Raw genomic sequence first — 24,624 nt, 5'->3', positions numbered from 1 at the left:
CAATTGCTCCCTCCCTCTCCTGGCTTTCCACCTAGCCATCATATTAATGCTAACTGCATTCCCTCTGCCATGCTCCCCATCCCCTGACCAACTATTGACTACTAATTTGTACTTCTTTAACCCTTCACCCCATTCTCTCAGCCCCCCTTTTCAAATATGTACTTAGGCATCCCTCCAAAGGAAATACCCTTTATGTAATTCAACTGCTAAATTTTGAACAAGTATATTAATTCATCTGGAAACATACAGATTCCATTCTTGCTCTTTGCAAAGAATTCTTGCTGGGAAAGTGCCCACTAAAAACATACCCTAGATTACAAGCTTCATTGGTTTAATTGCTACATTCCCAACTCGTCTGGAAACTGGGGGCGGGGGGGCGGGGCACCCTTATTCTGCATGTGACCTTTTATTCAACTGAGTACCTTTCATTCCAATATCTCAAACAGGACACACCTGCATTTTTAGACAGCCTCAATAGACCCATTTTTAAAAGTTTTGAATATACAGCAAAGATCTATTGGTGCATAAGAATCTCTACTTTCCTAAGTCATGTATTCCACAGTTCTAGCAGTAGAGATTTATAAATGTCATTCTTCTTAATGCCACATTAGAAAATGTAGCCTTTGAACATGCACATTTGGGCAATTCAGAACAATGGGGGGTCTCTTTAAATGACTTTCCCTGAATACATTCAGGGTTACAAATTGCTCTGCATGAGGAAAGAGATCAGTAGTATTTCTCATTTTTCTAAAACATTATTTCCCTTTTTTACATAATTGAAATAGTTAAAGAGGCTTTAGAAAATAAAATACAGGTGGCTCACAATTAGAAATGTAAAGGTGATAATACCTACTACAGGAATTTTCTGTCAGGTTCACAGGAAAGAATCAGACTGTAATGCCTAAGGATGTAATTCAGGGACTACGAGAGCATTTTCTGTGCCACTGACAGCAGTGCCCTTTGATAGTCTCATGAAATGCTACATAGCACTCAGGGCATGAATAGGAAAAAAGTATATTCATTTTGCTCCTACTAAATACAGAACTTTTTATCTCTGACTAATGTTTAAAAATGAGTAATTATCTAAAAATAGTCTCATTATTTTTATTAATTGCAGCTTGAAGTTTGCCCTTTAAGTAAGGTCCATGAGTGGGCAAAGTCTATTTTTGCCATTGTAAATCCTGTATCTTTGCAGTAGCATCTGTTTTAACACCATCTTACTGTGCTAAACAGCTCAGTAACCACCCATGTGTATGCCAGATGGAGGTGACTGCTCTAACTCTACGTGGTACCTGTCACCAATCCAACAATCTAAAAGAGTTAAATTACTCCATCTGCTCTCCCAAATTGCCTGGAGAATGCCCCTCAAATGTTAATGTTTTTGTTTGTTAATAAATAATAAAAGAACACTTTGTCAATTATGTGACTTGAATGAGTCATAATTCGTGCTTCTAAATTTCTGTCAATAATAAGTGAATCAGCCAAGAAGCATTTATTTAGCACCCACTATTTACTTTTATTGCACTAGCTGCTATAAGATATTAGAGAAAATAACTATATCATTTAGGAGAAGAACACATCCAGAGAATAGCTCATGGTTCAAGCAGTATTATGCATGACAGCTAATATAATAAGATTATAAATTATATAATACTGACAAAGAAGATAAAACATACAGGAAAAATAAAATTTTTAAATTTAGGAAAACTAAGAGATTAAAATAAGTGAACATGATGTGTGTTTGCTTGAGCATGCAGGTGAGGAGTGTCCACATTTAATCAACAAATATTTATTTAATGTGGCCTACATACTTTAAGCTATGCTAAAGGCAATAGTGGAGAAAAGAGAAATAGGATATAGATCTGCCTTCCAAGAGATTTCATGATAGTAGATGTAGTAAGACCCAATCACAAATATCTCTAATAAAACAGGGATTAAAAGTTGCCTACTTAATAGTTGATGTTAAAAATTACCTTAAAATGTTTAAGATAAGCTATGAAAGAACGTTGCAATAGAAACCTGATTCCTTTTGCCAAATGTAATATGGTATTTCGACAACATTTGACATCAAACATTTGTCTTCAAGGCCTTTGGTATTCTCTACATCATCCTAGCTTAACCATTTGCTTAATGATGACTAAATACAATAATGATAGCTGAGAAATTGTTCTGGCAAAGATTTGTTTAATATGATAGAAATGAACAAAAGCCTTCTTTAGACATTGTAGCTGACAATCCACTGATGGCCTATAACTGGTAAAAGGTATATTACCTCCACAAATGTGTGAGATGGAAGAAGGGCTACTTGAAGGCATGTTAAGAAAACTGAACACAAACCAGATGTCTACTAGAGTCTAGATGCCTTTTGCAATCTAAACATGAGCAATCAAACCCTTATTTTATGTCTTATGTAAATACAAAGCCCTCTCAAAATCTTCAGAGGATTTCTTAGGAATTTACATTCTCTGGGTTGTCACCTCTAGTTTAAGCTCCTAAAATATTTGAATTAGTTCTATTAGAAAACATCTCATCATCCTGTTCGTGCATCCTGTTTAATTTCACATTGGTCTAAATGTGAAATTGGTCTAAATGTGAAATTGTTTTCCTTAATTTCCCACAAACTACTCTTGTAGGTATCTATATATGAAAAAACAAAAAAACAATAAAAAACATTGACTGCAAATTTGGGATGTCGGGGAAATCGTTGGGCCACAACACAAGCAAACCAAAAGTGCAAGTTAAGATATTCCTGCTGCAAAGGTCACTGGACAATTTGCACAATTAGGATTTCAATCACTTGCCATGTTATAGTCAACTCTCCCTTCACTCCCTCTTCTCTTCCCTCTTGTTCCGCACTCTCAAAAATTCCTGTTAATTTTGAATTCCGGGTAGTTTGGCTTCTGACAATCCATGAATTCAGAATTTCCTTCTTTACTCCAAAGTGCTAGCAAGGTATTTTCCTAAACAAAGTTTGTCCCCTCCTTAAAAGAAATTTTGGTATCAACCATAAAGTTATCAAAGGTTTTACCTTGATACAATAATTCCCAAAGCTGGCAGAGTAGTGGAGAAAGTGGTAAACACAGGCACTATTTCCAAGTTGTAAGATCAATATATACTGCCTCTAGCAATTTAGTAACAAATTAAGAATAGTAATAATGATCCACAATTTGCTCTGAAATCTCACTCCACAGAACTGTGCCTACATCATAGTAAATACTCAGTACATAATAGCTATTAATATTAGTTATTATTCCAGTAAATTAAATTTATATTTGCTGAATGCATGAAATGCTCTTTATAGTATCATATAGAACAATTTGGAAACGGCTGAAAAGTTAAATAAGTTAAATAAAATATTAATATTTGATAGGATATACTGTAGCCATTAAACAGTTCCATGTTGCTACTGGACTATATCTCTATCATCTCATGAGATTTTTTGTGAAAAAAATTGTCAGAAAATTAGGTAATATTTAAACTGTGATTGAAATTATGCAAAAATATGAACATGAATGAAAACTGGAAGACAATATGAACAAAATAAAAATAGAATGTGTTATACTAGAGTTTATGGGTGTTTAAAATTAATTTTTATCATTTCTGTTGTTGTAATGCCTTTGTATAATAAATAGAAATCATAATAGTTTCCTATAATCAACAAGTTCTTCCTCCAAAATGATTCTGCAAGTCAATATAAAATTTTGATGACAATTTTGGCTAACTTTCCATGAACAGAGTCTTACCTTGAAAGGTAGTTGAGAAGTCTGGTCCATACAGAGGTGGACATGCTATAAGCAGCCCAGTCTAATAGAAAATCGGACTTCAGAAGCGACAGATCAGAATTAGAATCTCTAGACACCTGTTTTTTAATTTATAAAATGAGGATAATAATACCTACTTCACAGTGTTGGGTTTGGATTGATTGAATAGACATTTTCTTTTTTAATGCCTGATACAATAGGTAATACTAGGCACATATTAAGCAAACTTAAACATGATTTGCTTCATAATTTAGAGCTTCCTAGAAATGCTATGATTGCTTGCATTTTAATGATATTGTCATCTTTATCCTAATTATTAACTAGAGACTTTAGCTGCAAGGCCTGGTGGAGGGTTTGTAAGGCTTCTTCCTGGATTACTGATAAAATGGAAAGCTTGCCTCTCTTGAGCTCTTTCTCCAGAGCTGTTGTTCCCAAAATCGAGTGTGTGCACCCCTCATGGTACAAATATCAGGATGTCTACTTCCATTTCTTTATATCGTATCCTTTTAAAATTTATTTTGTGTGTTTTATAACATATATTATTTTAGTAAGTAGTTCTTAAAATAACATGTAAGGTAATAAATATGAATACTAAGGACATCTGTTCAAAAATTTTTATTGACAGGTGTTTGAATTATAACGTTTAGAGGAAACCACTCTGGAGGTAAATTAGAAAAGTCCTTACTAAATTTAGTTTCAACAAAAGCAGATGCACATAATAATATATGATAGAGTATCTTAACCATCATCTCAGCTCAAGCATCTTGTACTTGTTCGGTTCTGCACTTTCATACCCTCTCAATATATATTACTTTTCAATCATCACCCTGCCAAGTATCCAGGCCCTCTCCTTATCTCTAGACTTGGTTGTGTGCATATCTTTGAACCTTGTGAGATGTATCCATAGGAGATAATTGGAGGGGAGTATGGAGCTCACCCAAAGTTTTGTGATATGGATGGATGTCAGTCCTATCAAGCAAATACCAGGGAGAAACAAAACAAAATGCTCTTGAGTTTTGATGGTAGAATCTACTGGTAAAAGCTCCAAGAGTCAATGGGACAATCCCATCTCAGTGACAGCTGAGTGATAGGCCAGTGAGGATACAATGTTCATAAATACCTGGTTCTCTAGGTTTACTCACCAAGCAACTCTAGGACCTTCTCCCTCTCCCCAGGATCAGCTTATAGTCTTCTTTGAGAAGGACCTCTCTCTTCTCCTTATATTTGCTTTTCTTCCTCCCCTGTGTATTCTGAAAATTGTAGTTTTCAACTGCTTTGACTTCTACCACCATCACTGCTACATCTGCAGTAAACAAGAACAGTAACAACAATAATGATAACAGATACACCACCAACTGAGCACTTGCCATATGCCTTACATTATATGGGCTATTTATTCAATTATAGATGCTAATAGATTCATAATTTTTTTAAGAAAATGATAGTTTGTAGAATCAATGCAAGGACAAATTTATATCTTTCTCTACCTGAGAGGCAGCTCTGTATTGTTAGCTCTTCCCCAGAGTTGCAACTGACAGTAAAGAAGTCAGGTAGAGCTTGCAGAAGTGTTTTTGTTTTTGTTTTTGTTTTTCAATTTATGATGACTTTATTGTGTTGTGTTTTAAGTATAAATGCCTTTGTTGTGTTTTAAGTATAAATGCCTTTGGCCTCACTAGATTGCCAAAGTTCCTACCTCTCCATATTGTCTTACATTCAGCATCATATGGGTATGTTATCTGTTCAGCATTTTAAGGCATTCATATTTTCCTACCATTTTAAAAAAAGTATCTTTACAATAGATTTTTGAGGCCTGTGGCATAGCACACTCGACCATTTGTTATCTATGATTAGACTGATGAGCCCCAGGGATGGAGAAAAACAAATGGAATAAGAATCCTTTGTGATTTATTGGTGCTCTTTACTATTGGTGAACCTTTCAAACAGTTTCAGTATCTTTAGAGACAATATTCCTTCTTGTCAGGACCACTTATGTAATTTTTAGATCTCAGTACAAAATGACTAAGGAAAGCCTCTGTTTCAAAAGAACAGAAAAAGAAGGAAGATGGAAGAAAATATTTAAACAAACAATGGTCGATTTTTTGTAATTTGATGAAAACTGTAAGTCCACAGATGTAATAAGATCGATGAACACCAAGCATTAAAAAAATGATGAAAAGTACAACATGGCACATTATAATCATATTGCTTAAAACTGCTGATAAAGACAAAATCTTAACATCAGCCAAAGTAAAAAAAAAAAAAAAGACACAATCCCAACAGAGGAATAAATATAAGAATGACAGCAGATTTCTCATCTAAAAACAATATGAAACCAATGACAGTGAAGCAACATCTTTAAAGTAATGAAAGAAATTAACTGTCAACCTAGAATTCTATACTCGATGAAAATATATTTCAAAAATAATGCTAAAATAAATACTTTTTCAAACATAAAAAAGTTGAAAAAATTTATTGCCAGCAGACTTACAATGCAAAGAACAAATGACACAATAGAAATCTTGAGCTAAAGAAAGGAATAACGAATAGCAAAAATAATAAATATATGGGTAAATATAAGACACAATTCTTAATTTCTTTAAAAGATAATTCCAACTTAAGAAAAAATAATAACCATACACTGTGGGGTTTATATATGAAGTGATAAAATAATACAAATAGCACAAAGGCTGTGAGGAAGACAATGACACATGAATGGTATAATATTACTTATACTTAGGCTTTGATATATTGAACCCTAACCCTAATCAACCACACACACACACACACACACACATACACACACATTCACACACCTATGCATAATAAACAGATAAGAAAGAAAAAATACAATCATAAAAAAAAATCAAAAAGAAAACAGAAAAAAAAGAAAAAATAGAGGGATAAATACAAAATAAATAACAAGATGATGGATGTAAAACCAACCAATTCAACAATTATATTAAATGTCAATGGCCTAAACACTGCAATTAAAAGGCAGAGATTGTCAACTGTATTAAAATAATAAACAAGACCCAAATGTATGCTGTCTAGAAGAAATGCACTTTAAATATAGATACTAATTGATTAAAAGTAAAATAATAAATAAAGATGGACCATAACTAACCCTAATCAAAAGAAAACTGAAGCAGCTATATTAATATCAGATAAAGTAAATTTCAGAGCTAAGAATATCACCAGGGATAAGAGGATCATTTCATAATGATAAAAAATTCAAGAAGAAGAAAAGTAAGAATCCTAAAGTTTTAAGCACTGAATAACAGATTTTCAAAATGTATGTGACAAAAACTGATAAAACTACAAGAAGAAATAGGTCAAATGTACCAAGATAGACTGCTTTCTGGGCCATAAAACAAGTCTTAATAAATTTAAAAGTTTATAAATCTTACAAAGTATGTTCTCTGACCATAATGGAATTCAATTAGAAATAAGAGAATATATCGGAAAAAATCTCCACATATTTGGATACTTAATGAAAAACTTCTATATAAACCAGAGGTCAAAGAAAATATCAAAATGGAATTTAGAAAGTATTTGGAGCTAATGAAAATGAAAACCCAATATAGTAACATTCGTGAGATGCAGTTAAAACAATATTTGGAAGAATATAATTCAAAATGCCTATATTACGGCAAAAAAAAAATCTGAAATCAATACCCTCCACTACTATCTTAAAATTAGAAAAAAAATTAAACCCAAGTTAAGCAAAAGAAATAAAATAACAAAGGAAAGACAAAAATCAATTAAATCAAAACAGAAAAACAATAAAATCTGTGAAACCAGCTTATTGTTTGAGATCAATAAAATTGATAAACATCTAGCCAGACTGATATGAAATGAAGAAGATAAGATAAATTACTAATATCAAAAGAGTGGGAATATCACTATAAAATCTACTCATACTTAAAGGAAAATAAGGGAATATTATGAGTAACTATAGGCCAATAATTTTGACAAACTTAGAAGAAATGGGCAAAATGCTTCAAAATCTCAAATTATCAAAGCTTAGTCAAGTAGAAGATAGCTTAAATAGTCCTTTATCTATTACATTGAATTCATAGCTAGAAACTTTTTATTAAAAAAAAAATCCTGGTCCAGATAGCTTCATTGAGGTATTCTACCAAACATTTAAGAAAGAAATAATATCAATTCCACACAAACTCTTCCAGAAAACTAAATAGGGAGTGCTTCCTAGTTAAATCTATGAGGCCAACTTTACTCTTGACACCAAAACCAGAAAAAGACTTTACAATAAAAGAAAATTACAGTCCAACGTCTCTCATAAACATGAATGTACAAATTCCTAAGAAATATATTAAAATATTAAAATGATATATCATTACCAAGTAGGGCTTATGCTAGGAACACAAAGTTGATTTAACATATAAAAATTAATCAATATAATTAACCATATCAACCAACTAAAAAATAAAAACCATATAATCATCTCAATAGGTGCATCAAAAGCATTTGACAAAACCCCAACATCTATTTCTGATTTTAAAAACCTAGCAAACTAGGATTAGAAGGGAACTTCCTCAACCTAATAACCTATGAAAAAGCTACAGCTAAAATCCTAGTAAAGATTAGAAACAGAAATTTTCATTATCAAGACACTCCATTCAGCATTGTAGTGAAGGTTCCACTATAAGACAAAAGGACATACATAACATAACATAACATAACATAACATAACATAACATAACAAAACATAACATACATAGGTGGTATTCACATTGGAAAGGAAGTGATATTTGTTTGCAATAACATGATTGGTTATCTTTAAAAATATTATATAAAATTTACCAAGGAGCTACTAAAACTAATAAATGAGTTTAGCAAGGTTGAAAGATACAAGATTAGTATATAAAAATAAATTGCATTTCTATATACTACCAAGAAACTCAGAACTTAAAATTTTAAAAATATCTTCTACAATAGCACAAAAATAAAAAATATTTAAGGATAGTTTTTAAAAGAGATTTGTAAGATCAGTTCACTAAAAACTACAAAACGATGCTGTTTTTAATGTTTTTGCTAGACTTTGCTTGTCCATGCACAATTTCCTGCCTACACTTCTTGTTTATATCTGCAGTCACATAAGAAACAGAAAAGATTGTCATCTGGGTCTCCAACAGACCATTCTGACATGACCAGCTGGCACCCTCTGTGATGGACTGAACTAACCTGCTCCAGAAATGGTTTCCCTTAGGACAAAGTAATAACACTGTTGGGCATCGGATCCAGCAGCATCATATTCTTGATTTTTGAGTAAATCTCTTCTCTGGATTTTACAGACCTTCTATGTTTAAGGAAAAATAATTTGCCAACCATCAAGTGGATGGAGACATTATTCCTGTCTCAAGACAAGAACAGGAATATCATATTAGTTTTCCAAACATGAAATTAAGAAAGGAATATTTGAACTACATGGCTTTTTTCAAATTCTGTTTTGTTTATTTAAAAGAATTCTATTAAAACATTTATATAATTTCTCTCACAACTGGGCCACAGTTCCAATGCCTTTAGGCTGCAGACCTGGAGCCATGGTTAATTGATCCCTCAAAACTGGCCTCAAGCAAGTTCTCCTCAGATGTAGTTTCACAGGCTGCATTCACTTTAACAGACATAAAGCAAGAAAATACTTAAGAAAAACATTTCAAATGCATTATTAATAAGTAATGACCACAGATTTTTCTCTTAATAAATTATCCTAAAACTTTCTGAGGCAGATTGAAAAGCCACATGTGAACAGCTTTATATATTTCTACCTATGGATATTCTGTAATCAATTATAATAGCATTATATACCTCATTTCTACCATAATATATTCAATTACATATTTAACATTTCCTGCTAACATTTTCAAATGTAGGAAAGCAAATCCCACCTACTTGATTAGTATGTTTGTCTAATGCATATGTTATTCTCATTTTCTTTAATTCAAGAGAACATTCGCTTTCTTTGGTTACATTGCTGGATAACCAGTTACGTACCTGATTTGTAGATGCATTTAAATCCTGATTCCCGGGGGGATTGACTCATACATATTGTTGTCATTATACTTTATCTTAACAATTTATCTCTCCCAACAGTCTTATAAAGTAGGTTGGTATAACTACTCCCTTTTATAGGATCCCAGAGACATTACCACACATTTCTGGGAGAATTTGTGCCAGTCAGAAGTGTCTCAGTCCATGTGGTTCTAACCTATTGCATATCCCAGACCTACCCCACCTCCCAAGAGAGCCACAATTTTGTGGGTTGTCATAGCAAAGAGTTAAAAAGGTAGATATCATTTTGAAAAGTGTATTTATAATACGTTATAAATAATTAGCAGTACTAAGTAATTATACTACTACTAAACATAAGAGAACTTCTCCAAATATATTTGTTTTCTTAATTAACTTGTGTGACCATGAAGTAAGAGAAATTTAAAGAACAGAGACTACTGAGTATAAGTTTTGGATTTTTAGGGGTGTTTTGTTTTGCTTGGCATGAGCAAGGGACTTGAAAGGAGAAGCATAACTTGAAGTGCGAAATCTGCATCTGTGGTTAATTAAGATCATTTGAAAGAGTGCTCAAATATTAAGCAATATGATTTTAAGCCTCAATTATTGTAATCTGACTGAAAGCTGAGTGAAGAGCAAATCGATCCGCTTCTTTCATCTACAGACTAATTTTTGTTCTCCTTAAATTGATTGTTTTTATATAAACAGGCTGGTGATATTAATTTTGTTTAATATATACTTATCTTAAGAAATAAGAAAATTTTCTGACACTACAGGTGCTCTGAAATCCACCTCAGTTTCATTTACTAAAATTAGAAAAATCAATCACCTCCACATAAATATCTTAAATGTTTTCAGACCTAGATGATTCTCTCCATTCTATTCATTCTGCTTCCATTCTTTTTTTTCCCCTGTCAATAAAACTTTTGACAGCCTTTTTATAGGTGCATTCCACCTTAAATCATGTCCTCAAGACACTGTAATGAAATAGCAGAGGCCCAGAGGTACCAGGTATTTGATCTTTTTTACCTGGCCCAAGCACAAGCATATGAACATATCGCCCCAGGAGCCTAAGCCAAATTCTCCATTGCTCAACATCAGAAATTTTTGTCCAAACCACTGAAGCAAAATATTCTTTCATAAGTACCTCAAAGTATTTAGTATTCATCACAACAGTCTTAGCTGCAGCCGAGACTAATGTTTAAATTCTAATCTAGGACACAGCTATATGAAATCAACTTTGTATAACCAAAGTTAACCAAAAGAAGTTTTAGTTAGTTCAAAGAGCAGTCAACTCTTTTTGGACAACAAGGCCAAAATATATCTATATAATTTAAATATATTTTGATGTAAATATAAAATATCTACAAAGTTTACTAATTAAAGTAACTTGAGGTTTACCATTTGTCTACCTGAGGAAGAGCAGGATATTCTACTGAGAGAGATATAGAAACAGTTCTTATGGCAGAAATTCTCTGGCCCCAAGGGCAAAGGATTTTTTTTTTCAATTTTTATTGAACTATATATAGTGAGAAACGTGCACATAGTATACATTTTGACAAAATTTCACAAGCTAAGTTGGCCTGTTTAATTAGCTCATAGATCAAGAAAGAAAAAATGTCCAGTGCCCCAAAATTCCCTCTCACATTCATTGCCATCATGTCTATTAATAAAAAGAAAAAAAAAAAAAACCTATGAGGCAGACACTATCACCATTCCCGTTTTAAAGGAAACTGAGATATAGAGAAAAAGTTACTTGCTCTAGGCCATATTATGAGCATATTGGGATTTGAATCCAGTCATTCTGACCACAGAGCCCATGCTTTTTACCTCTACACCATGATTTTCTAACTCATATATTCATTGAAAGATGATGCAAAATCTTAATATCTTTTTAATTAGTACAGAAGTTTCTATTAAAATGAACCAATTTATCCCCAGTGCCCATTATCTTCTCTAGTGCCTATGCCATCCCAAAACAGAAAAACAAGAAGTCAACTCTTAGGGACAGTTGGTAACTGTGGAACTTGAGAGACTCAGTAGATCTTTTTTTTTTTTTTTTTTTTTTTGCATATTTTACCACTAGACACTAGGAGAAATTAGACTCATTAACAGTAACCATGTCTACCAACTATTGCTGCCTTAGGGTAGGAGTCTGAGGAACAGAAGGGGCACTGCAGGTTCTGGATTCAATGTCATCCAGTCACAGCAGCCAGTACCTGCTAACATATGTAACATAAACACATCAACCCTGCAGCAGAATCACCCACTGGAGGAAAAGTGGGGTTCATAAAGTGCTTTGAGCAACAGCAACATCATTGAACTTCCTAGGGCAAGGAATCTCAAGGTCAAGACTCTTTTGCATGTACTAATGTCATGGTTTTAAAGGTACACCTCATTATTTCACAGATGTATCTTAAAACGTTAAGGGTCCATAATGATGAAAATATGCATAAGAAAGTACATACATCTCTTTGCTAAGAAGAGCATCTAAAGGCCTTGTCACCCAGAAGTCCTGAGCCCCAGGGGAGCTACCATTCTTTTCCTCAGCAAATATTCATTGAGCATCTATTTTGTGTCAAATACTATTCTGGATGCTAAAGGTGGAGCGGTAAATATACAGAAAAGGTATATTCCATCAAACTATTGCCCTGCTAGTTCCAGGGACAAACCAGCAACACATCTACTCTCAAAACCAATTATTAGCTTCATTACATGAGGCTTCTAATTCTTCTTTGGTGAGAAATAATTGTGTCTCACCTAAAATTTTGTTATTGACCAACAAGCAGAGACGAGGATTGAGAAAAAGAGGTTGGCGACTTAAAAGTGGTATGAATGTGTGAAAAATATGTGCACGGTATAGTTTGAAGAGAGCCATCTTAACTCCATTCCCAGAGTCCACTGCTTAACATGCTAACAAACATTTAGGGAGGGACAGAGTAGCGGCAGTGATTGCCAAGATCTTCACAGCTAGAACGCTGAAACTGGATACACAGGTTCTGGTGAACTTAGCTTTCTGGTTGTAAATTAAACAACTCAGGAGTTCTCATTCATTTGTGAAATGAAACACTTTCACTTACTAATGACCGCATGTCCTTATGTACTAATGGCTATATTAAAGACAAAGTCTCTCAATCAAATTAACCATTAGTTGGAGACTTAAACATATAAATAAAAACACATTTAAGAAATCTGTTAATTTTTTTCTTAACTAAAGACATTATTCTGTCATTACTCCTAGAGAGATATTTTCAATAATAAATCAGATATAAATAGATTCATTTAAGGGATACTTTTTCCTGTCATAATCACCTCACTTAACATTTTGCTTATATATAATTAGAAATGCTAAAATAAAATGTCAAGTATATTTTGGAAATTAGAATGTAAAATAGGCAGCTGGTGACATTACAGTCTTCAGGTGGCAGAGTGGGCTTTTCTTTTCTTTTCATTCCCTTCTTGCCTTACCTCCTCACTCCTTCCTGGGTGGGAGTGGAAGTAACTTAAGTAAAATGGAAACTGGATGGAAATGTTTTTAGCATAATAATTGTATCAGCTGGGATAGAAGAGATCATGCTGTGGTGATAAGTGCCCCCAAGTTCTCAGAGTCTCAGAATATGGAGGGTTACTCCCTGCTCACTCTGTGTGTCCACGGGCATTAGAAGGAGACTCTGTTCCATGTCATCTTCACTCTGGAACCCAGGCTGAAGGATCACAGCCTTCTAAAATGAAGTTGCAGACTAAAAAACAAACAAACAAAACAACAACAACAACAACAACAACTGGTTCTAACACAAACTGGCTCCTACGGCTAAAGTAAAACACATTAAATTCAAATTTTCATTTAATTTTAATTAAATGAAAAGCCAAATGGCCAATCAATGGTGGGAGAGGAGTACAATTCTTCTCTGGGGGAAAGGAAGCAGATATTGGTTTAAAAACAAATGCCATCTAGCACGATAATGCACCAACATTATCTAGGAAAGCCAGCTTACTTACTTTTTGTCTTTTAGGGAGTTCATACTGATGAACCTAAAGGACCTATGGCAATGAACAATATAGAAGGATTCGGAAACCTCCTCATGAAGCTGGGTCCTGGAGGAGTATAAGATGCCTGAAAAACTATTAAAGAGTACTGGGGAGGAAAAAGATTATTTATATATATCTGGATAAGAAAAGGCTCTGAGATGCCCATCATTTTCAAAGACTGTCAATTTTACCTCCAATAGATATACTTCCTTCCTCTATTATAACTGGATTTTCGGCCCACCATATGATCTATAATAAAGATAATTCCCAGCCTCCTTGCAGCTGGTGTGGCCATGTGACTAAACTCTGGCCAAGGGGATGTAAATAGAGGTAAAATATAACCATTTCTAGGGTATTTCCTTAAGAGAAAGTAAACTGTCATCCTTCGCCTAGTTCTCTATCCCATCCTTTGTCCTGCTGCCTTTCAGCAATGTTGCCACTTGAATTTTGAGCATGAATATCACACCCTGAAGTTGAAAGAAGGCTAGGTAGGCAGGAGACTCTTGTTACTTGATATAAGCCCTTTGTGCTATTTCTTATTGTATATTTCAATTTGATATTTAAATATTTAAATAAAGAAAAGAAAAAAATTAAATTAGTCAAAGGCACACCCATAAAGGAGACTGGATTTAAAGCAGGTCTTAAAGAATCCATAGAATCTAGATAAACAGAGTTCAAGACAGGAAAGGGCGGAAGGAAAGTAGACGTTTGTCAAGCACTTCCTAACGATAGCTTGCAATTTCCGAGTACTTTCTCTATACCATGCACTTGTGCTAAGCACATTATTTTATTCAATTTTTGCAACAACCCAGAAATGCCAACATTTTCATCACCATTTTCAGATGAAGAAATTAAGGTCTTTTTTTAAGTGTTTAAAAACTTGCTCAGAGTTACACAGTTAGTAACTGGTGGAACTACCATTTAAACATAGGTCTGCTCCCTATAGAAGCTCTTCTCTTCACATGAGGTAAAAATAAACATAAGCTCTCTGGAAGAAATGTGCCTGATGTTTTTTGAAAATGCAACCCACTGCAACCAAATTCACATTAGAGGAACACCAAAATCTTCTCCCATCAATTGGTGAATGCTCTCTGAATTAAGTCTAAATTTAATATTGACTTTAAAAGAACACAATTATGAGGATATATTTGCAACCAAAATAAAAATCACATAATACTTTCTAAAGTCAAGTAAAAATTATGCCACTAATCTTCTCCATCTGTGTAGAAAATTAAGTTCACTGTATTCTAAATGAAGCATGCTTTTAGATTTAGAAGGATTATACGATGCTTACATTTCAAATAGCATATATTTCATATTATACTCATTTAACATTGGAATAGTACCTATATTTGCAATATGCTTTGCAAACAACCTATTACTCCAGTGTACTTTCATTTAGCAATACAACATAAATATAAAAACGTTTGGGAAAACAATCTAGGTTTGTCTAACAGAATGTTTTGCTGTGGTTACTAACTTTTGTTTTCAATATTTTTATCAGTGGTAGAAATGACTGCAAATTTGTAGTGTTCGAGCTTTCATTTGAATAAGCAAATGTAATTCTGTGCAATACCCCAAATACAATATACATTATATGCTTCTTTAGAGAAGTTTAATTACAGAGTGTCTGTTTATTTTATAAGTAAACCTGCAATTGTCTTGCATTGAGATGCTCCAGTGAATAAAACAGCTGATTGAAATTAGAAAAATTTCTCATTTCCTCACTTTAAAGTCATGCAATTTCAATAATGATAGGACTTCTCCAGATACACAAGACTGCAAAAAACATTTGTGTTTCATTTGGATATGAACTTAGTACCTACAACAATTTTTAAACTAGAAGAAATTGTTGAAAATGTTCCATAGCTGACAAAGGTTACAACACAAAACTATCTAATGCCAAGTTCTATAGTGGGAGAAATGATATAGGTTGAAAATATATTGCTTTTTCATTAAATTTCACAGGAAGTTTTCACATAGCTCTTTAATGTCTGTTTCTTGTCAAAACTGATATGTTTTCATAAATATGAATAGCTTTTCCATCTAGTTTCCACAGTGTTAATACCTGGGGTTCACGTTTTTCTTTACACAAATCTATGAAAATACAAGTTTTTGTTCAAACTCATTTTAACCATTGCTGGTGGAAAATATTAGATGTGTAAGAAGGTCATGGCAACTGTATATTTCTTGATTCGAAAACACTAAAGAGCCGTTTTCTCTGTGTTTGTGTGTGTGTGTGCGTGTGTGTGTGTGTGTGTGTGTGTGTGTGTGTGTTATGATGCCCAATCATTCCGATAAAATATATTTCTCCTCCTCTTTTTTGTCATCTCTCACTCTCCCCAACTCTTTCAGAGAACTCCACTGAGCAGGCTAAGGTAAAAATCAAGAGGAAAGACTGGGTTACACACAAATTCCTCCTCTGGGTGCATCTCAGTTTGCCATAGTGTGTAGAAATAAATAGCTAATACTCATGAGAATATACAATGATTCTGGATGCTCATGAATCCAATTTGTTAAATAGGCATCATCCATAATTTTGAAAAGTAGTTAAAATTGTTTTCATATTATGCAAACCAAGGACAAAATCTGACTCAAAATGCTTTTGGAACAATCAAAATATTTTACAAATATAATACTTTTTTACTTCCTCTTCACAAGTTATGAAGATTTAGACATTAAGATCATTGCCACTGAAAATGTGTCTTCTACTAGCCTACAAAATATATTCACGTCACACTTCAAAGTACAATTAAGCTTTCTGCAAATAAAATATAAGTTTGAGATTAGAGCCAAATTCCCTACAATCATCAAACTTTTGCATACTTCTTTAAACACAATGTGGATTGAGTCCTTCCATTGTTTCATTTTATACTCTATTTGCCATTAACCACTTTGTAATGTTTAGGAGGAAAAATAGTGGAGAAAACCATTAATGAAGAAACCAATCCACACTAACTGCAAAGTCTAAGTGATGTGGAGGGCCTGCATCAGAGTTAAAGAATAGGATGGCTGTGATGAAATAAGTCCAAGACCACTAAATATAGAATACAAAACAGGTAAAGATGAAGGTGGGAATCAGGAGAGCCATTGTTCCATCTTCTTGTCCAAAGTAATGGGCAGATTGGAGCCTGCCTCCATGTGAAACTTCCAACAAATCCTCTCACATTGCCGATGGGAAGGCAAATCGGTAGTGTTTTTAGAAAATGACTGTCATCCAGAACCTCAGAAATGTTAAATTAAGAAAAAAAAAAAAATTGATCCCTACTGGATCAATTCTAAGAAATCTATCCAATTCTAAAATGTCTATCTTTAAAAAATACTTCTAACTAAGGGAAACATTATTCACAAAGATGTTGTTTAGGGATTGACTGCTTACAATAAACAAATGGAAAGAATAACACACTAATAGCAGGACTGTTATATAAATTACTCTCCCAAAGAAATACAGTCATTCAAAGTGAAATACTCATGCCAAAAATAATTGGGGGGGAATGTTCATGTTGAGTAAAAACATGACATGATCAAACTATGTTTAACAAGCTAAAACTCTGCCTAGGCAAACAATGAAATGTGTGCGCACTCCCTTTGGTAGTGGGAATTTTCTGGATTTATTTAATTATTTATAAAGCAGATGTATTACTTTTACAATGAAGAAAGTTCTGATAAATTTTACCAATATATAAATAAACCAGAAAATCCTCCACAAAACGTTAAATGAGGATAAAGCCCAAAGAAGGAAGTAAAGAGACAAGTGTTTATTTTCTCTTGCCCACTAGCTAAAGATCGTACTGTGATGTAATCCAGCCGTTGGATTTTCCTTCTTCTAATGAGGGAGCTGCCACAACTCTCAATATAAGGCTCTTTATTACTCAGTGCAGGCTGGCAGTCAAAGCTCAGTCGGCACAGTGGATTAAACAAGGAGGCTGTGCATGTTTCTCAGTTTATCAGCAAATCCACAGTGACATGCATTTTCTTTCTTCCTCCACTCATGAATACTAAAACCTTCAGCTGTGCAAGTCTCTCTCGACTACATCTGTGCTGTAGGCTAAGATGCCATCTTTCTAACCCTGGACTGGTGGTAGGTGGGTGCTCAGCTTCCCAGTACTCTGCTACTTACTAGCAGGGCTGGTGAGTCAGCCAAGAGCCAAGAGTAACATAAGCAATTTCTTTGAATAATGATTTAGAAAGAGTGTGTGGATAAACAGATGAAAGAAAAAGTCAATTTTATCTTTTTCTAGTGAAAGAAGGCCAGCTTAACCACAATTTGAACATCAAAGTCAGTGACTATTTTTGAAGGCTGAAAATACCAAGTGGTAAGGGGATCAGTTTGGTAAAAAAAAAAAAGAAGTTTAACGGAAACACTTAATTGTACAAATGGAAGTCATATCTCTCTTTATTTATTCTACTCATCCTCCTTTACTTATACATTTTGAAAAGTTCTATGAGGCCAAGTAATGCTGTCAAAATATAACCTCTATCAGACCATATTAGACCATAATTAATTTCCTTTGGTTTGGGGTCATTTCATCTGCTCAAAATGCTAATTTTAAAACCAGGGTATAGATATCAGATTAACTCTTTGTTTTTTGTTTGCTTTTGTGCTGCTGACCCAGGAAGCCCTTACCTACATTATTAAATAGCATTACTTTGTCATTCAGCCACTAGAATGCCAGAAGTTAATAGTGCTGACTTGTCTTTTGCTTAGGACCTCTCTGAGCATGTAGACAATTGGGGGTGGGAGAGGAGTGGGGGGTATTAAATATATTCTCTATGAAGGAGTGTTTCATTACTTTTTCATATGGTGCCCAACAACATGAGTACTCAAAAAAATACTTGGTGAGTCAATAAAAGGTTTCTTGTATTGTTCTAAAATCATTTCATAGACAAGAACTATATCTTATAAATCTTTTGTCTTTTCCAACACACAGTACAGACATGGGTTCATAATAAGTAGTCAAATTTTTAGGTAAATAAACCCCCAAAGTGATATTATAAGCAAACATATAAAACCTACTAAGCAAGTTTTATGCAAGCTACTTAAGAATAAATTTGTCTTTTTGCCACCACACTCCTCTGATGTCCAATTGACTCTCATAAACTGATATCCAACACTTTGCCCCTTTTAAATTTAATCCTATATCATGACTTCCCACTTATACAAGCTTGAATTGAATTTGAACATATATTTGAATGACTGAAAATTATGACTCATAATGAGCCCCTCCCTGTTTTGTGCAACCTCATTTTGTATAATAAACGTACCTTGCCACCACCAAAAGAAATGTGTTAGCCCCAAGACAACATTGAACCACCACTTACACCACTGAAGAAATCAATAACCACTTTACATTAGTATTTGACTAGAAACAAGGCAACTGTTTTTCAAATCTAATTTTTTTGGAAAAGATAGTGATAAAACAGAGTAGATTATATAAACGTTTAAAGTATGTCTGAAACATCCCAAAGCCATTTTGCCTGTAAGAGAGTAGTAATGCAATAAACATGGCCCCTTATAAATATATAGCATAATGCATTCGAGTAACTTAATAGTCATTCAGAGCAGCAGATAATTTCTCAGAACTCTGTAAGAAAATTGATAAGCTAAATAATTCGATTACAAGGCTATACCAAAGATCCTGGGCAAATATTATGCATCAATAGGAAGCAGGATTGAGAATTGTCAATGTTTCATTAAACAAAAGTTTTTTTAAAAACCTACGGCCATTTTATCCACTTGTCAAAATTATTGATTGGGGGCAGGAAGTGGAAGGAAGATGAAATAAGAATGGCAGATGTTGACGGTTGTTGAAGCTAAGCGGTGGGAACGTGGAAGTCCATTATCCTATTTATGTTGTATAGGTTTGAAATGTTCCATATACAAAGATGATTTTTTTAAAAAAAACCTATACTGAAGTTTCTTTCCAAATTGAACTGAGAGATAAGAAAAAAGATGCTTATCAATTTTTACAGTAGCCTGATATTTGATGTCTTTATGTTGACATTTTTTTTCTATTTCAGAAAACTTGCAAGTTGTTTTATTTACAATGCCAACTTTTAAAAGGTCATTAAAATAAAGTTAACTGGACAATAAACTAGCCAAAAATAGCCTAACAAAAAGAGGGCAAACCTAAAATGCCACTTTCTATAGAGAACCCACAGTTCAGTTTTATTCAGAGCAGAGAAAAAAGAAACTTTTGATCATACTGGGAGAAACTCAGCCATAGGTTTGGAATATGTACCCAAAATACACATGCAATGAGAACAATATTCTGCTAATACAATTGATTTGCTGCTGCATTTGTCTACTGTTTGCCCAATATTAACAATTATAAGCAGAGCAATTCAACTAGTATTTGGAACAATCCTTACAGTATTACAGTGTCAGACACAACATTTCACTTCTCTTTGCACCACTGGTTCTCTTTATGTATGCGGGCTTCCTCTTCTTCAGTAAGGTCATTTTTGATATTGCAGGTCTTGCGAATCTCCTCAGTTTTCCCCTTGATCACACTGGCACCAGGCTTGCATGTAACATCAATCGCACCTTTGATGTCAAACTAGTTTGCAGCCAGAATAAGTTCAAAAAGCATTCCTTGGTCAACTTTCAGGAATTCTAGATCCTAACCAGGGACATCATTTGTTTGTTTTTCTCTGATCTCATCATCCTCAGGAGGAGTAGAAGGATCATCCTTGTGGTGGGGGCACCACTGAATTACCTTTTTAAACATCGCTGCATTAACATTTGGTAGTGGAACTGAGTCATCATTACCTTTGCCATCCATTCCCAAATCTTCCTACGTGGTCTTAACAGTCAGACTGTTTGGCAATTTCAACATCAACTTCATATATCTCTCCATCAGAACTCTGCAACTTAATTGAAAGCATGGTGTTCAGTTTCAAGGAGACAGTGGGTGGGAGGCTAAAGAGAGCAGGATGGTGTCAGCAGACACAAGAAGAGAACAGCAGAGAACAAGGCCACTACCTATGTTCAAATTTTTAAACTCTGAGTTTTCCTCCAAAAATTTGCTCAGAAGCACAGCCACTAGAAGTCAAAATTCCCCCAGGTAAACTTTAATGGCTTTCCTACCTTGATCAATGTCGGGAAGCCATCGAAGTATGAGGCCAAACCATATAGAACTCCATGTTTGGAAGGGAGGATGCAGATCACAGCCTTCGGAGGCAGAAAAGGGGTGCCCCTCCCAGCAGGGGTGAAAGCAGGTAAAGGCACATTATACGCACCTGCGCCAACTTCCCCTTCTGCCAAAAGGGGGACAATAGGCCTGATTACAGACCCAGCTGTGGCAAACCAGTCCTCCCTCCTGACTCAGCTCTAAAATACAGTCAATCTAAGACTCCAGGAATAGCTAAAATCCTTTACAAACAATGATGGATTTTTGGATTAAAAAAACTTTTTATAATGCTAAATCCTCCTGAAACAATTAAAAGTCAGTGCTGTGTTTCTTCGATCCCTTTTTAGATGTCTACAATTTTCGAAATTCAAAAGACACATAATGTTGTACAAGAAATTGTGTCTGTCTTAGAGCACGGTGATCATTCAACCTTGTTGATGTGTTTTTATAATTAATTCTGCATATGGAGTGTTTTTCAGGGACTGGGGGAAGTTCTAGCCTCATACTTGAGGAAAGACTTATATCTTCTGAAACAGCCTGGAAAAATATACCACCGCTCTCAGCTCCTTAAATACGATCAGTTTAATTCGGAAGAGATGTTAGAGCTTAATGATTCTACTCTGACCTCTAATCCATTTGCCCGCCTCAATTCACCAATTCACTGAGACCCTAATGAGTAAAAATAGAATATCACCCTAGGTTCATTTAAGCCCCTGATTTCTTGGCCAATTATTACACAGCAGATAACTAACATAAAATTTTCAAAAAGAAACTATTTAAACAAGAGGTTTTAAAGACTGGTGACTTTGTAATGAGCAACTAACTATGTAATGAGTTTGGCCGTGTCTGTTGTCCTCCTTACATATTTGGTATAAATAATTGCAGAAAAATAATTTTGAAATGCAAGAAGACATTAGTTCAACAAAAGGGCTTTTGTTACCACCTAATTTAACCCATTAAGGCAGCCACTATCAAAAAAAAAAAAAAAAACAGAAAATAACAAGTGTTGGTGGCAATGTGGAAAAATTGGAACCCTTGTACACTGTTGCTGAGAATATAAAGTAATGCAAACACTATGAAAAGCAGTATGATGATTCTTCAAAAAATTAAAACCATAATTGCCATATGGTTGCTAAATCATGTGATATACACACAAAAGAATCAAAAGCACGGTCTCGAAGAGATATTTGTACACCCATGTCCACAGCAACATTATTTGCAATAGCCAAAAGTTGAAAGCAGTCTGTGTCCACCAACAGATGAATGGATAAACAAAATGTTGTATATACATACAATAAAATATTAATATTCTTTAGCCTTAAAAAAGAAGAAATTCTGACACATGCTACTACAACATGGACGAAACTTAAAGACATTACGCACAGTGAAATAAGCCAGTCACACACACACACACACACACACACACACACACACACACACACACACACAAATACTGTATGATTCCACTTATATGAGGTACCTAGAGGAGCCAAATTCATAGAGATAGAAAGTTAGAACGCTGGTTGTTAGAGGTTTGGGGGTAGGAAATGGGGAGTTGTTGTTTAGTGGTGTAGAATTTCAGTTTTAAAAGATGAAAAGAGTTCTGGAGATTGGTTGCACAACAATATGAATGTATTTAACACCACTGAATTGTATACTTTAAAATGGCTAAGATAATAAGTTTTATGTTGTATGTATTTTACTACAGTTTTTTTAAGTCAAAAAAGGGCTTTTGTCTATTTGGTGGAACAAAGTCTTTCCTCTTTTATTCTCTGTAGTTTGTGAAATCGTCACCGACTAAGGATGCACAAGTAGCCACACTTCTGACACTTAGAGCATTCAGATGAATTGCTCCAAGGAACCCGTGTAAATCAACTGGAAGCACCAGAGCATGGCTGCAGATAGCAGAGAAGAAACCGTAGCTGGTAGAGCTTGATGAGGTGCCACTTTGAAAGATAGGGAGTTTGGATTTGGCTGTGTCTAATATCACAAAAGGCACTAGATTGAAAAAGTCCAGACCAGAGCTTTCAACTAACTTGACAACTAACACATATTGTAGCAAGGTCCATATTATCAAATGTACCATTCAGGGCAGAAAAAAGTGAATGTATAGACACAATTTTAGGTTAAACAAATGCATCAATAACTGTAATTGGATCACTCCTTCCCGCAGCTCATCCATTCCTCATGCTCCTTGCCCACAGACTTACTGAACAGCAACTGAAAACCAGCTACTGGATTTAACTATAGAATTCTAGAGCCAGAAGAGCTTTCAGAGATCATCCATCTCAAGGATAAAAAATAAGTTTTAACTTGCATGGCAACCTCCATCATTTGGTATTAGCTACCTTGAATGTGATCCTGAGAAAGACTGTTAAGCTACATCTGAGCCCAGTGGGAAACCATGACTTGACGGCTTGGTTACATCTGTCCCAGATTATTCAGAGAGACTGAAACAGAGATGAAAATAAAACTACCAGTCCAGAGTCTGTTCAGTTGAAGAACAAACTTCCCAAGGATAAAGAAGTAAGTTGGTAAGCTATAAAATGGAATTTGCTTTACATATCCCTGCCAAGTTCGAGACTACAAAATAGGAAATGACCTGGGGGTTGGGGGAAAGAAAGGGCATGAGTTTTGGAATATCTTCTTCAGTATAGCTAGAATTTTCCTAAGTGAGGTGGGCCTCTGGGTATGGGTGAGCTCATTAGAAAAGAGATAGTATAGAATTATAAAGGCATGATGCCACACCTTTAGGAAAACAGAAAAGTCAGGTAAGAAAAAAAGCATTCATAACAAGATATGCTTTTTAAGAATCCAAAGAGACCTTAGAAATTTCCAGCCCAACACATTTGGGTTTTTTTATGTGATTATTTTTTATAGAAATTGTCTATCTTATCATCTCTGTTTTTGAGCACATTAATCATATCATTTTAGAGTTTTTGTCAAATAGCTCTAATATTTGAATTACCCATGAATCTCTTATCCGTTTTTCCTTTGTTTTTCAGCCATGTGCATCCCAATTAACTCTTAATTGCCATGTATTGTGTATGAAAAATTATAGAAGATATGTTAGCTTCCTCCCGAGAGCATTTCATTATCTTCCTGAAAACGGTTAGACTAAAGGTAAGTACAATAAGGAGTTGAGATGCTTTGACACTAGAGTTCAGCCTTTGAAAGGGCTGTTCTATTTTTGGTTATCTTAGGATCTAGTGTCTTTAAAGAGTCTCAACTCAGGTATTTACCATGGCAGCTCTTCCTTGGTGGGTTCAAACTCCAGGTTTCTTTTGTTTGGTATATTGGTTCATTGGTTGGTTTGGAGGAGGGGTTGTTTTGTTTGTTTGGGGAGAGGGGATTTTCTGGTCTCCCTAGCTCTAAGAAAAAGCCAAAAACCCTGGGCCTCCACTTCTTACCCAGCCTCTCACCCTGCTTACAAATCAGCAAAAACCTAAAATGCAGCAGTTACCTCAATGTATTTCCCTTTTCTCTGCCTGGCCCCTCAAGTTCTGGATGCCTTGGTTGTTCTCTGATGAATCTGACAGCTGTGTGTGTGTGTGTGTGTGTGTGTGTGTGTGTGTGTGTGTGTTCCTGGTGAGAAGATTGACTTGATACAAACTTTCTATTATAGCCAGAAGCAGAAGTATATTTTATTTTTAATAGATTAATTTTTCTAC

At 34.5% G+C, this 24,624-nt stretch overlaps 2 pseudogenes; one reads left to right on the top strand and one right to left on the bottom strand.

The window, feature by feature from the left end:
* Window positions 1–13,900, top strand: part of LOC105292178 — a 50,048-nt pseudogene extending 36,148 nt beyond the window's left edge.
* Window positions 13,901–20,218: 6,318 nt separating this feature from the next.
* On the bottom strand, window positions 20,219–20,750 carry LOC105291593 (annotated as a pseudogene).
* Window positions 20,751–24,624: the final 3,874 nt, after the last annotated feature.

The sequence above is a fragment of the Pteropus vampyrus genome, unplaced genomic scaffold, assembly GCF_000151845.1.
Source record: "Pteropus vampyrus isolate Shadow unplaced genomic scaffold, Pvam_2.0 Scaffold2, whole genome shotgun sequence".
NCBI classification, from domain to species: domain Eukaryota; kingdom Metazoa; phylum Chordata; class Mammalia; order Chiroptera; family Pteropodidae; genus Pteropus; species Pteropus vampyrus.
Note: the sequence above shows the minus strand (reverse complement) of the source record. Positions and strands in the feature narration are given on the sequence as shown.